We start from the raw sequence: 13,819 nt of genomic DNA on the forward strand, positions 1-13,819 counted from the left end.
GCCTCCTGTTTCTAGCTGAGGGTCGTTTCCTGCCTCCACTAGTTTCGGGGACCGGTCTCCCCCTTTGGCCTGACCCCTCCACGCAGGTGGATTCGGGCGTGCGGTGGCGACTCGCCCGTCCGCACCCCTGGAATCCCTTCGTTCCTCGTTCCTGGAGCCTTCTCCGCTCCTCTTCCTTCCTTCTCCCTCTTCCAGGCCTGGGCCTCTGTTACTAGGCCCGCCTCCGGAGCAGAGCTCATGCAGAGCCCCTGCTCCCTGCCACTTCTGCTCAGACTTCTCTGCACTGAACTAAGATGGTGCCCACCTTTTATACTCCCTTCTCAATGCACCCAGGAACTGCTTCCTCCCTGCTCCTGCACTACAGGGTTCCCCTTCCTCAGTGTTCCCTCCCCCCACTCCAGCCAGGGACAGGGACTGTCGTGCCCATCTCAGGGGCATATTGGTCGCCCTGCCCCACGGCAATGTGGTGTAATGCATGCAGGTGTCGGGTCCTGATCCACACTACATCCTTACCTGAGAGTGAGATATCACACCTCTGGGTGAGGTGCAATACCTCTGTAGCAACCGAGCCCTCAGGGTGCTACAGTTCCATTTATCTTCAGCCTAGGTGACGTATTGCGATACAGGGCCGTGATTTTGTCTATAAAAGGGTCCCCTAGACCCCTACCCCAAGCTTTTTAAGAGAATCATATATGGCGTGCCAGGAGACTCTATGGAATGCTTTCTCAGCATCCAACGAGAGTATCTAATTACAAATTTTTAACTGCATCTAGCCCAGGAAATACTTTGTGCCTAGTAGCAGTGTCTGCTAGTCAGCAGATTATCCCGGCTGTTAAGCAAGCTACACCACCTGTAGTTTGGACACTTAATTTTTTCAAAGGAAATGCTTCGGGACCACGGGATACTCAGTGAAGAGCATCAGGAGGCACCCCAAGGCATAGGGGCTGGGACTGGCAGTAGGATGCCTTGCGGTGGACAGCCGAGCTCGATCCTTATAAAAGCTTTTTAACTGCAGCAGCTTTAGTGGACGCTACTGGAGCTGGAATTACGCGGCTGCTGGCATGAGAATTGCCCTCCAATAGATCCTTGTAAATGGATTTAAAGTGTATTCATTCAAATTAGAGAGACAATTTAAATTAAAAAGCTTAGAGCTGCCTCCACCACAGGGGGGCTCGCTCGACCCACCAGCGGACAGGCACCAGTATTGGGAGAGGGGGGCTGGCCATCAGGGTTCACCGCGGCTCTGGCACAAACCCGGCGACGCGGAGGTAGCACGGGCAGGAGCGGACTGAACGTGTCGGCTTCTCACTTTTTGGATTTTAGAAGGGCATGACATGCCTATATCTGTGTCTCCCCCTCCTTTTACTCCTCCACCTCTTTTCTTTTCGCATGACTATATGTACTTGTCACTTTTCCATGTGTTAGTTGTGTCTTCTGAGCAGTTTGTCAGCTTTTGGACACCTTTGAAGGTGTTTTCTATGTGTTTCTATGTGTTTTTGTTTGCCTGCCATTGGTTTTAACGGTGTTCGAAGGTGTTCGACGAACAGTTCGACGAACAGTTCGGCGAACACACGGGTGTTCGACGAACCGAACCGAACTCGAACACTACGGGGGTGGCTCAACACTAATTATTATGAAACAGATGTGATCCAACGTTTTGACCGAGAGCGGTCTTTGTCAAAGACATCTGTGTGAAGCAAGAGCCGGGAACAAGGAAATATGCAACGTTTTGACCAAAATAGATCTGTGTCAACAACATCTGAAGTGCGTGATATTACAGCATACATAGATATTATACAGTGTATCAATTGATATATGCAAAATTATATACAAATATTTACAAAAGAGTATATACAAAAATTATACAAAAAGGATTTGCAAAGGTAAATACATGGACATGGATCAAATAGGAGGGGAGGTTGGGGGAAGGGGAAGGGAACAATGAACAAGATGTCCAGTGTAAACTTAATCAGTATCACCTATTACAGGTGCAGGTAGGTAGAAATCAAGTGGAGCAATAAAGTAAATCGTAAGGTCTCTTTCATGTTAAGGTGGACCTACAAGACATATAAAGTATAATGAAATACAATAAGTAATCTGTATAAAAATAATGCACATCATATAGCAGAAGGGGAGCATCTGTAGCAGAAATAGTACATCTCAAAACCTGGATGGACGAAGCTAAGGCAAAGGAATTGAGGAATGGGGGGAATGGGGAGAGAAAGGAAAGGGATGAAGCAGAAGGATATCTTTAATATCAATAAACTGCTTCAGAAAAGATCAAAATAAATTAATACTCTAGCAAGACGTACAGTCTCATTTTCTTTTGTAGTGCTGAGGTTCCTACTTCACAGTCTGTATGAACCACCCAGTAAAATTGTTTGCTTCCTTTCTGTCCCCATTGTGATACAGTGTAACTTGTGTAATCTGTCCTCAGTGAAGATTTGGATGCTTTTCTCTCTAATTGCATTATGATCTTCTATGCAAAACCTCCTCCTCCTCCTTGATTACATCTCTAACCTGATAGAAGGGCATTTCTAAAGCTGGATTCACACATCTGTGCGTTGCAGTCTGAGCACATATTGCAATGCACAGTTGGCCATGAGTCTCTTGACCAGAAATCGGCAACTTTATTTATGCCTATGAGGATGTCGAGTTTGGGCTAGGAGACCCAAATCTAATCTGCGCATTGTGGTCCGTACTGGGACCAAGAAATGCAAATGCGTAAAAATGTGCTATTTGCTTATTTTTAAGAGATAAAACAAGCACTTTGTAATAATACTTTTTAGTTTATTTTCTTATTACAAGTGCACAAAAATATTGCCTGTCCTGAAATGAGAACAAAAATGAGAATTCATTACCAGTAATAATAAACTAAAATGCTGGATCTTATTCCAGTGTGTTATAAGGTTATTTGATATTCAAGGGCTTTACACTGCAAAGTGTTTATAGAAGCCATTAAGCGTATATCAAAAATTAATTTATAGAAAATGCTGTTTAATACCTTGACATACGTTTGTAAGCATCCTCATTTAATGCACATCACAAAGGAAGGTTACAAAGTTGTTGTTTTTTAGATAATAATTGCAGGATGTTCTAACTAAGGCCACAAGACTCAATGTTACCAAGCAGAACACGCATTTCAAAAAAAAATAAAGACAATAACAGAAATTTTAACAGCTTCATTTCTTAGGGCTCATATACATGGCAAAGACTAAGAGTCACTATGTAATTAACCCCTTTGTGAGCCTTGGTGATGAAGTGTTACCACACTATTCCATACATATATAGGAGACAAGGATGGAATAGGCAGAGGGGCTGTGCCGGTGCCATCTGCAGTGGAAGCTGGCTTGCACTGACCACAAATGTATAGACTTTAACAGACAGAGCTTGCTCTCTCCGTCTGACCATTGGAACCCCTCAGCATGATCACAGGGTACAGATTGCATTGGCAGCCGGAGACCTAATAATGAACTCCATGTCTACCATATACAGCAGTCTATTTGATCCCACCAGATTGGGTTTTGATAGTTTACCTGTCAGTAAAACATTGACAGTCTGGGCCCACCAAAGAAAATCATTCTTGGGGCCTGTTAGCTTCATAGAAATAAATACAAGACCACCAATTGTGTGGTAAAACATGTTAATATCAGGGTGTAATATATGGTAGAACACTTCGTATTTTTACAGAAAGTCCTCTAGCCACATTTTGGTGCATGCTCAATGACAAATGTCCCCTGATGAGTATTATCCATTAAACCAATGTTTTATAGCACCAGCATAGTGGATGAGATATTATCACAACTCATCCATACAGTGAGAAAATAAACGGCGTGAATAGTGATGAACGAACGTGCTCGCCACTGCTCGGTACTCGCCCGGACAAGCTTGGCGCTCGGCGAGTATTTCCGGGTTGCTCGGGCAAGAACTCGAGTCCCCTCCCTGCATGCTTGGTGCTCTTTAGAGAGCCAATGAGCATGCAGGGATTGCCTGCCAAGCACTGTAATGCCGTAGCCATGTTGGTTGTGGGCATTACAGTGATTGGCTGACCGCACAGCATCATCAGGTCAATATAAGACCTGCTGCCGCTATACTCATCACAGTCTACCTCGGAAACAGGCAGAATAGGGAGAGGTGCTGCTGAGTCAGGGAGAGATTTGCTTGTTTATAGTTAGTGTAGGTAATCCATAACATATATCTATATCCATCTGAACTAACAGTCCTTCTGAGGACTAATCCAGCTGCATATATTCAGTGGTGATAGCAGGAGTTAGGCAGGCAGGGTATGTGGCAGACTACAGCGCATATAGTGCAAGAGGGTCCATTGAATGTCCTGTTAGTATAGGTATTCCACAACATATATATATATATACTGTATATATCCATCTGAACTAACAGTCCTTCTGAAGACTAATCCAGCTGCATATAATCAGTGTTAGGCAGGAGTTAGACAGGCAGGCAGTGTATGTGGCAGACTGCAGTGCATATAGTGCAAGAGGGTCCATTTAACGTCCTGTCTGCTGCTGCTGTAATAATTACAGATATTTGTAGACATAGCCCCAGGTATCAGAGGCCAGGGAAAAAAACTTTTTTATCTTAATCCTGGTTATTTGCTTAAAAAGCAATCCAGAGTACACCATTTTTCTGCTCCATTTGCTTGTTAGCACTTCAGAATAAAGCCAGATCTGTTCCATATTTCAGCAATACAAATCCAGAAATTTGAACTGAACATGGAAAATATTGGTCTTCTTTTCCATTCTGATGAACTGTGTCGGTCAAGCTATTCACATTAGGTGTCTGTGAAGAATAGTATTAGTAAATTACAGGCCTGCTATTTAAAACTGTTGTTCTCTGTCAGACATATCACCTATAACAGTGTTCCAAAGTCAGCCATTTTTTCCATTTTCATTTCGTTGCAGTGTGTCAGTCAAGCTATTCACACTAGATGTCTGTGAAGAATAGTATTAGTAAATTAGAGGCCTGCTATTTAAAACCGTGGTTCTCTGTCAGACATATTACCTATAAGAGTGTTCCAAAATCAGCCATTACTTCCGTTTTCATTTCATTGCAGTGTGTCGCAGAATACAGACAAATTTTTTTAGCTTTATTCATAATACGGTATTGTGGAAGCAGAGGAACTTTTTTCAATGATCAGACGCACGTGATCCATATGACTGCCATAATAATGCAGACATTTTGTGGAGCGTGCCAAATATTCCACTCCATTTAAAGTCAGCCACCTGTGTTTTGTTGAACCAATTGACACATGGTCGCTGACAAATACCTTACTATTAGGCAACTGCCTGAAACCGTGGCCATCAGACGTTATCCCATATAACTGCCCTAATAATCCAGCAATTATTGAGAGCATGTGAAATATTATGCTCCATTTAAAGTATTGCAGTTGAGGGTTCAAACCTATTCTCAGTTGGCTGCTGACAAATAGCATATCTGTGAATAATGTTGTCAGAGTATTACGCCACTTTTGCGGACTGACAAAAAAAAACATACAAAAAAGAAGCTAAAATGGAAAAAATGTTAAGAAACATTCTTTGCAGGGTAATGACTTGTATATAATACCAAAGAAATAAAAAAAATAAAGTTATGGACTGTGGAAGACATTTATGCGACCAGAATGAACACTCATGTTTAGCTGGTGATGATACCACCTAGCAGCAGCACCTGTTCCTATTGTAAATGCATCTAACAGCGTTATCGATAGGGAATAGAATAGATTTTACATTTTTTTGGGCAACACCAGCAGCATGCAGTATAAGGCAATAATACCTGGCTGAATCAGTGTAATACACGATCCATACTGCGATACTTCACCCATAAAAGAATTTCAGATAAGACAGTTAATATTCTAGAACATAGAATCTATTTGAATTGTCCTTCCCATTATTAAGAAGTGTGTCTCCTATACTGTTATTGCATATGCAACAATTTCAAGGGCTGCCAAAAATTAGGACGCACTCCAATACACATTTGAAGAGACGTAAAAAAAATACTAAAAACACAGAAGGATCTTTCTTTAGTATAAAAACCAGACTCGCCAATGTAACCTCAATGTAATCACACAGCTCCTGCACCTCCTCCTCCAGTTCTGCCTCCATCCCCAAAATGACCACATCAGTCACAAGCTGGAAGCACTGCAGCACTGCCTTGGCCAAGTGGCATCTGGCTGTGCTGAAGATAATATGCTTAATGCTTAGGTGAAAAACCGCCCACCGCTGCAGAGTTGTTGAAAGCCGTAACACAGAAGCCTGATCTGTGGCTCTCACCACTGAACATACAGCCAGGCATGGTCGTGTGTGACAATGGGCGGAACCTGGTGACGGGGAAATGACAGCCGGAGTAGATATGGTTTCCCTCTATGCCAGTCCTTTCACCGAGCTAAAGAATATGGCTGTGGTCAAATACAACTCCCACCGAGAAGCAGTTTCAGACTGAAAAACATTGGGCCCACCAGAGGATTTGATTCTTAGGGCCCACCTTTCTCCCCCACTCAAGAGCCCTATAGCAGCTGAAAAGTTTGTGCTTTCCTGATGGAAAAGCCAAGGCCCACCTAAGGATTCTCTGGTGGGCCCGTAAAACCCTGGCGAGAAGCAGCCCTGGCTAAGAAAAGTGTGTGGGAAGGTTCCTGGACACTTTATGGCTGCTTTTTTACTGATGGGGAAACCCACGCAAATACAGGGAGAACATACAAAATCCTAGCAGATGTTGTCCTTGGTGGGATTTTAAACCTGGAGCCCAGCACTGCAAGGCTTTAGTGCTAATCACTGAGCTACTGTGTTGCCCTCTCTGTTCTCCCTCTTATATCTAACATGCTGGAGAAACTTGTACCTATTGCCATTCAGTATCTTCAGCTTCTTTGTGAGAAACTAATGTATTTTGGCAGCCACTCAGTCTACCAAATAAAATTCCTGAGAAGGAATTGTGGATGGTTTTGCTACTGGTACTGGGGGCACTACTAATACCATGGCATCGTGCCATAGTTCACTGGAAATATTCCAGGCTGGTTGGAGCTAAGCTGATTCCCATAAAAAATTACCAGCAGCAAGCTAAGGAGATGGTGGCCTCTATCATCATCATGACCTCACCTCGGCACTATGAACTTTCCTGATGGAGAAGCCAGGGCCCACTAGATGATTCTCCGGTTGTCTGGTGGGCCCGTCCAATCCTGCCGAGAAGCAGCCATGGCTAAGAAAAGTGTATGGGAAGGTTCCCAGACACTCTATGGCTGTTTTTTTTTACTGTGGACCGGCTCCGTACTGTCCCTGGCCACATTCACCTGTCCACATGTTTGTGGTTAGGTGGTCCTTCCCAGTAAGTGCACTGGGGAGGGCACCGGTAATTTTCTGGGACCTGCACTTGTGGAAGGCAGAGACGATACCGGGAAAAATAGTGGCGGTTTGGGACTGAGTATGGACACCCGGCCGCCGCTGGCATGAGGTTGTGAAAATCTTCCGCCTCCACGAACCTAAAAGACAATATTTCAAGTGCAAGCAAACAGTCTAGAAATGTGGAAGTTCAGTATTGCGGTCTGTGGGTGGGTGAGTGGTTGGCTGCATACTTGCGCTTGCATTCCAAGTAACACAAAGCTAAAGAGATGGATGATACAACCATCATGAATAATTGTGTTGTTGTCTAGGAGACCGAGCACAATATTAACCCAGTGACATGCGTCAGTGAGATGTACCGTCCCTGGACACATTCACTTGTCCACGTGTTTGTGGTTAGGCGGTCCTTTCCACTTAAGTGCACTGGGAAGTACATGGGTAATGTTCTGGGACTCATGCTTGTGGAAGGCGGAGATGATACCGGGAGAAATAGTGGCGGCTGGGGACCGAGTATGGACACCCAGTCGCTGCCGCCATGAGGTTGTGGAAAGCTTCAACCTCCATGAGCCTAAAAGGCAATATTTCAAGTGCAAGCAATCCAAAAATGTGACAGTTTATTATTGCGGCCTGTGGGTGGCTGGCTGGCTGCATACTTGCGCTTGCATTCCAAGGACTGTGGTAGGGACAACTGAATGCTGCAAAGGGACAAGAACATGAACGGTGATGGTTGCAAGTCTGCAATGACTGGTGCAGGGCAGGAGGCATCTTTGAATGCGCCATGAACAGGGGATTGGCATGCACGTACAACAGTGGAAGAGACAGTGGGGTCACCTGCAGACACTGTTTATGGACCATGGTGTTTGGCCCAACTAGTCAGGTGCTTTGCTGTCATGTGCCTGAGCATGCTGGTGGTGGTCAGGCTGGTAGTTTTGGTGCTCTTGCTGATGCTGGCCTGGCAGATGTTGCAAATGGCCCTTTTGTGGTTATCTAAACAGTCTTTAAAAAAGAACCAGACTCAGGAAGACCTAACAGTTGTACTGGCAACTTCCGTCGTGTTGATGTTGACTGCTTGTTCCTGACTGTTGTGGTGCTATGCCTCCCTCACCCTGTGTGCTGCTGTCCTTGCTCTACATGTCCCCTTGCCAGGTTGGGTTAGCGACTTCATCATCCACCACTTCGTTTTCCACTTCCGCACCCTGGTCCTCCTCCTGATTTTCTGTCGATTGTGTCTCATTATAATCCACCTCTTGCGACAGTATTTGCACTTTCCCACTTTCACCTTTGGGTGACCATGGCTCCTCAAATTGCTGCATGTGATTTTCTGTTGCTCTGCTCAACGTTGGTGGGTTGAGAGGCCCAAATTTATCGATGGAAAAGTGAACAGCTCTTGGGGTAACCCTGGACTCTAATCTCTCCTTCAAACCACATATCCAAGCTCTTTCCACTTCCGAGCTGACCGAGTGAGAGGCCAGAATCTATAAATGGAAAGATGAACAAAACAACTCGTCGAAGTGTCCAAGTGTGGGATCAGTTGTCTCAGGGCACTCGGAATGGTGGGAGGAAGGAGGATCAGGGTGAGGAAGATGCCAGCTCCAAGTAAAAAAATCTCCCGGATCTGCACATTCCTCAACCATGAATCCACAAAAACACTAGTGCATGCGCTCATCATCTCCATTCTCGATGACTGCAACCTCCTGCTCTGTGGCCTCCCTTCTAACACTCTCGCATTCTTCCAATCTATCCTAAACTCTGTTGCCTGACTAATACATCTGTCCCCTCTCTATTCCCTGGCCTCTCCTCTCTGTCAATCCATTCACTGGCTCCCCATTACCCAGAGACTCCAGTTCAAAACCCTAACCTTGGAATGCAAAGCTATCCACAACCTGTCTCCTCCATACATCTGTGACCTAGTCTCCCGGTACTTACCTGCACACAACCTCCGATCCTCACAAGATCTCCTTCTCTACTCCCCTCTTATCTCCTCTTCCCACAATCGCATAAAAGATTTCTCCTGTGCATCCCCCCTTCTCTGGAACTCTCTACCCCGCCATTTCTGACTGTTGCCTTCTGTTGAAACCTTTAAAAGGAAGCTCATGACCCACCTCTTGCGACATGCGTACAACCTGCAGTAACCCTCGCTCCACCATACCGCTGCAAGACCAGCTCTATCCTCACCTACTGTATCCTCACCCATGCCTTGTAGACTGAGCCCTCGCGGGTAGGGTCCTCTCCTGTACCAGTTGCTGTTACATTTTTGTTCAAGATTATTGTAATTGTTTTTGCGATGTATACCCCTTTTTCATGTGTAAAGTGCCATGGAATAAATGGCGGTAAAGTAATAATAATAATAATGTAATCCAGACTCACATCTACTGAGACTGAACCATGTGGAACACAGGGTTATGGTGGTGGCAAACTGACTGGAACCTTTATCTGCTATCCAACCAACAACCTTTTCACACTGCTCTGGCTTCAATAGTGGTGTTCCACTGCCCCCTAGAAATTGGGACAGGAAGGTAGTTCGACATGACGTTGGTGTTTGTTGTGCTCCCTCAGCAGGCATATCATCTTTCCCACGGCCTCTGCGTGCACTATCACCATCACCATAACGTTCACTTCCCCGTCCCTTGACACACACCTTGCCTATTTTAAATGGAGTTTAAGATTTGTCACGTTGCCAAAATGTATGTACTATTATCGCAGTAATATAGGATCATGTCTGATGAGATGACCACAGTTTTAGGCAGTGCCCTGGGAGTCAGAGATGCTTCCAGGGGTTTTCCCCATGCTGTTTCCATGTCACACACCATATGGCCAGATAAGGTTGTAAAGTGTTAAAATTACATTTCCCAGTGAATGCATTTGTCTTGGTTGAAAGCAGTGCAAAAGTGCAAAAACGCATCAAAAACACTACCTGTGAAAGAACATAGCCCAAGGTGTGCAGGAGCATTTTGGTTTTTGTATATTTATTTTGCCTTATATACAAGTCATTGTCGTGGAAAGGATGTTCCTTAACATATTTCCCAGGAAAATCCATTTTGGTTTCGTTTTTGTATGTTTTATTGTGAGTCCGTAAAAGTGGCGTAATACCTCTGACAACATTGTTGACAGCAGTGACCTGGGAGTCAGAAATGCTTCCAGGGGTCTTCCCCATGCTGTTCCCATGCGATTTGAGCACTGTTCCCATTGATTTGGGCAATTTTTAGGCCCTCTGCAGACCACCGGGGTGGGGGCCGCCTGAAAAATGCTCGAGTTTCCCATAGACTTACATTGTGCTCGTTACTCAGACCGAGCACTCGAGCATTCCAATTTGCTTGACCCGAGCAATGAGTACTTGAACATTTTAGTTCACGCTCATTGCTAGGCGTGAACTGACAGGTGCTGAGGATTTGGCATGAACAGTGTGTCAATTCATGCTACAGATATTCACCACTGATTTCATCCTGCAGATATTCACCACTGATTTCATCCTATGAAATACAAACGATCTAGTCAGTGGTAAAGGTGCACCATTGTGTAGTAGTTAATGCAGCACTATCTGCACAATATCTGTGTGGATATTACTGTTGTTAATTTGCAGTGGATTTTCATTATAGAAATTCTGAAAATACGTTATGTGAATGTACCATCTAATAGTGGTGAGGGCCGTAAGTCACTTATTTATGGCGTTATTCGTAATATCAAAAAAGAGCTGTCCCTTACATCCCCAATACACTTTTAACGGAAATCTCTCTGACACCTATAAGGCCATAACTTTTTATGAAAGGCCTCATTTTCTTAGTGGTGGGGGAAGAAAACCTTTAGTAAGTTAGAGGTGATACAGGGAGAGGGGGCTCAGTCAGTCAGGGATGATACAGGGAGAGGGGTCACAGTCAGTCAGGGCCGATATAGGGAGAGGGGGCGTAGTCAGGGGTGATAAAGGGAAGGGGTCGCAGTCAGTCTGAGGTGATACATAGAGAGGGGGTTCAGTCAGGTGTGGTACAGGGGGCTAGGGACGCAGTAAGTCAGGAGTGATAGGAGAAATGAGGGTATGAATCATAGAATGTTAGAGTTAGAAGGTACCTCCAGAGTCATTGTGTCAAACCCACTGGTCAATGCAGAATTTACTAAACCATCTTGGACAGATGCCTCTGTTTGAAGACTTCCATTGAAGGAGAACTCACCACCTCTCGTGGCAGACAGTTACACTCATTGATCACCCTCACTGTCAAAAAGTTTTTTCTAATATCTAATCTGTATCTTTTTCCATTCAGTTTCGTCCCATTGCTTCTCGTGTTTCCATGTGCAAATGAGAATAAAGCTGATCCCTCTACAGTGTGACATCTCTTCAGATATTTGTAGACATCTATCAAGTCTCCTCTCAGTCTTCCCTTTTGCAAGTTAAACATTCCCAAATCCTTTAACTGTTCCTCAAAGGACATTGTTTTCAGACCGATCACCGTTCTGTTTGCTCTTCTCTGAACTTGCTCCAGTTTCTTCATGTCTTTTTTAAAATGTGGTGCCTAGAACTGGACACGGTGAGTGTGTCCAGATGAGTTCTGACCAAACAGGAGTAAAGGGGGATAATTACTTCACATGATCTAGACTCTCTGCTTTTGTTAATGCAACCTAAAATTGTGTTTGCCTTTTTTTGCTGCTCCATCACACTGTTGACTCATGTTCAGTCTGTGATCATTAGTATACCCAAGTCTCTTTCACATTTGCTGCTGCTTAGCCCTATTCCTCCCTTTCTGTATATACTTTTTTAATTTTTCTTGCCCAGATGTAAGACTTTGCATTTCACCATGTTGAAAACCATTCTGTTAGTTGCTGCCCACAGCTTCAGTTTGTTTAGATCTTTTTGAATCCTGTCTCTCTCTTTTCTAGTATTATCTATCCCTCCTAGCTTTGTGTCAACAGCAAATTTAGTTTACCCTCAATTCCATCATCTAAATCATTGATAAAGATGTTGAACAACAAAGGGCTCAAAACAGAGTCTTGTGGTACCCCACTTGAGACATTCTTCCAACTGGATGTGCAACCATTTGTGATCACTCTTTGGGTCCAATCACTAAGCCAATTATGAATCCACCTAACAGTTGCATTTTCCATTCCATAGTTGGTCATTTTTTCAATAAGGATGGTATAAGATACTTTTTTAAATGCTTTGCTGAAGTCAAGATATACTATAACTACGGCGTTTCCCTGATCCAAACAGTCAGTGATTCTGTCATAGAAGGAAATTAAGTTATTCTGGTATGACTTATTAGTTACAAACCCATGCTGGCTTTGGTTAATCACTTCATTCTCATAAAGGTTCTTACATACATGTTGTTTAATAATTTGTTCAAAGATCTTTCCTGGAATAGAAGTAAGGCCTCTCAGGAAGATACAAATAAGACTAAACCTGATTGGTCACAGCACAATCAGGTTTAGGCCAGTCCGATCCTGGTCAAAGTAATGCACTGTACAACATATTATATGTTAGTGTTCACTTTGTGTGATTAGTACGTTTTGTAAAAAAATATATAAAATAACCCAAATCCAGCTTAAAAGATTAAATTTGGTTTATTTGTAAAGACAAAAAACCTCAAAAACAACATATATTTTATTCCTGCCAAACAAAAAATAAAATAAATATTGATCAAGAAGTTGCATGTGACCCAAAGCAAAATAGCAAAAAAAAAAGTTATAGCTTTTGTAATATTATGACTCCCAAAAAATAAATAAAAGTAAATTTGTTGTAAAATGATATTTTGCTGCAAAAGTCGAAAAATATAAATATATATGTATAATTGGATATTACCATATATATATTATATACCACTGCAGAAAAAAGGTAACATGAAAATTATACTGCTCGGTGAATGCTGTACAAATATAAATATTTTTTTCCAGATTTATTGTCTCTTATTCATCCTTAGAGCAAAAACATGGAGTAAAAGGTGATATATGGACCCTAGTGCAAAATTTGAACCTGGGCCTCCACCAGTATGCTGGTCAGATGTATGGGCCCCTATAGTATTTTAAATTCTCATCTAGCATTCTAGATAAAAACTAGATGTTTATACGCTACGCCTCCATTAAAAAAATATATTGAGATAAAATATATATCTCGCAAAAAACATGGAAATAAGTTAATTTTCTAATTAATACTTCTAATAGTGGTCAAATAGTTAATGAACATATGTTCAAAGCACGTATTCTCTATTCTCAATAATTATGGTACATACAGATGGTTTTACACAGATCCTACTGTCATTTTTAAAGAAAATCTATTGAAATGTCTTCTGTGTTATTAAGGTCAAAGAGGAAAAGGATTATCTACCTGAGCATCTTATTTTTTCTATCTTTCACTGCCTACCCAAAGACCCATAAAAATGTATTTCCCCCTCCCTTAAATTTCATAAAATCTGGTATTGGGTCTTTAAATGAGAGGCTTAGCAAATGAGTAGATGAACATCTGTTGGTCAGCAGAATACTTATCTTAAAGATAG

Source organism: Phyllobates terribilis, unplaced genomic scaffold (genome assembly GCF_046119375.1).
Source record: "Phyllobates terribilis strain yellow unplaced genomic scaffold, ASM4611937v1 Scaffold_2__4_contigs__length_985480577, whole genome shotgun sequence".
NCBI classification, from domain to species: domain Eukaryota; kingdom Metazoa; phylum Chordata; class Amphibia; order Anura; family Dendrobatidae; genus Phyllobates; species Phyllobates terribilis.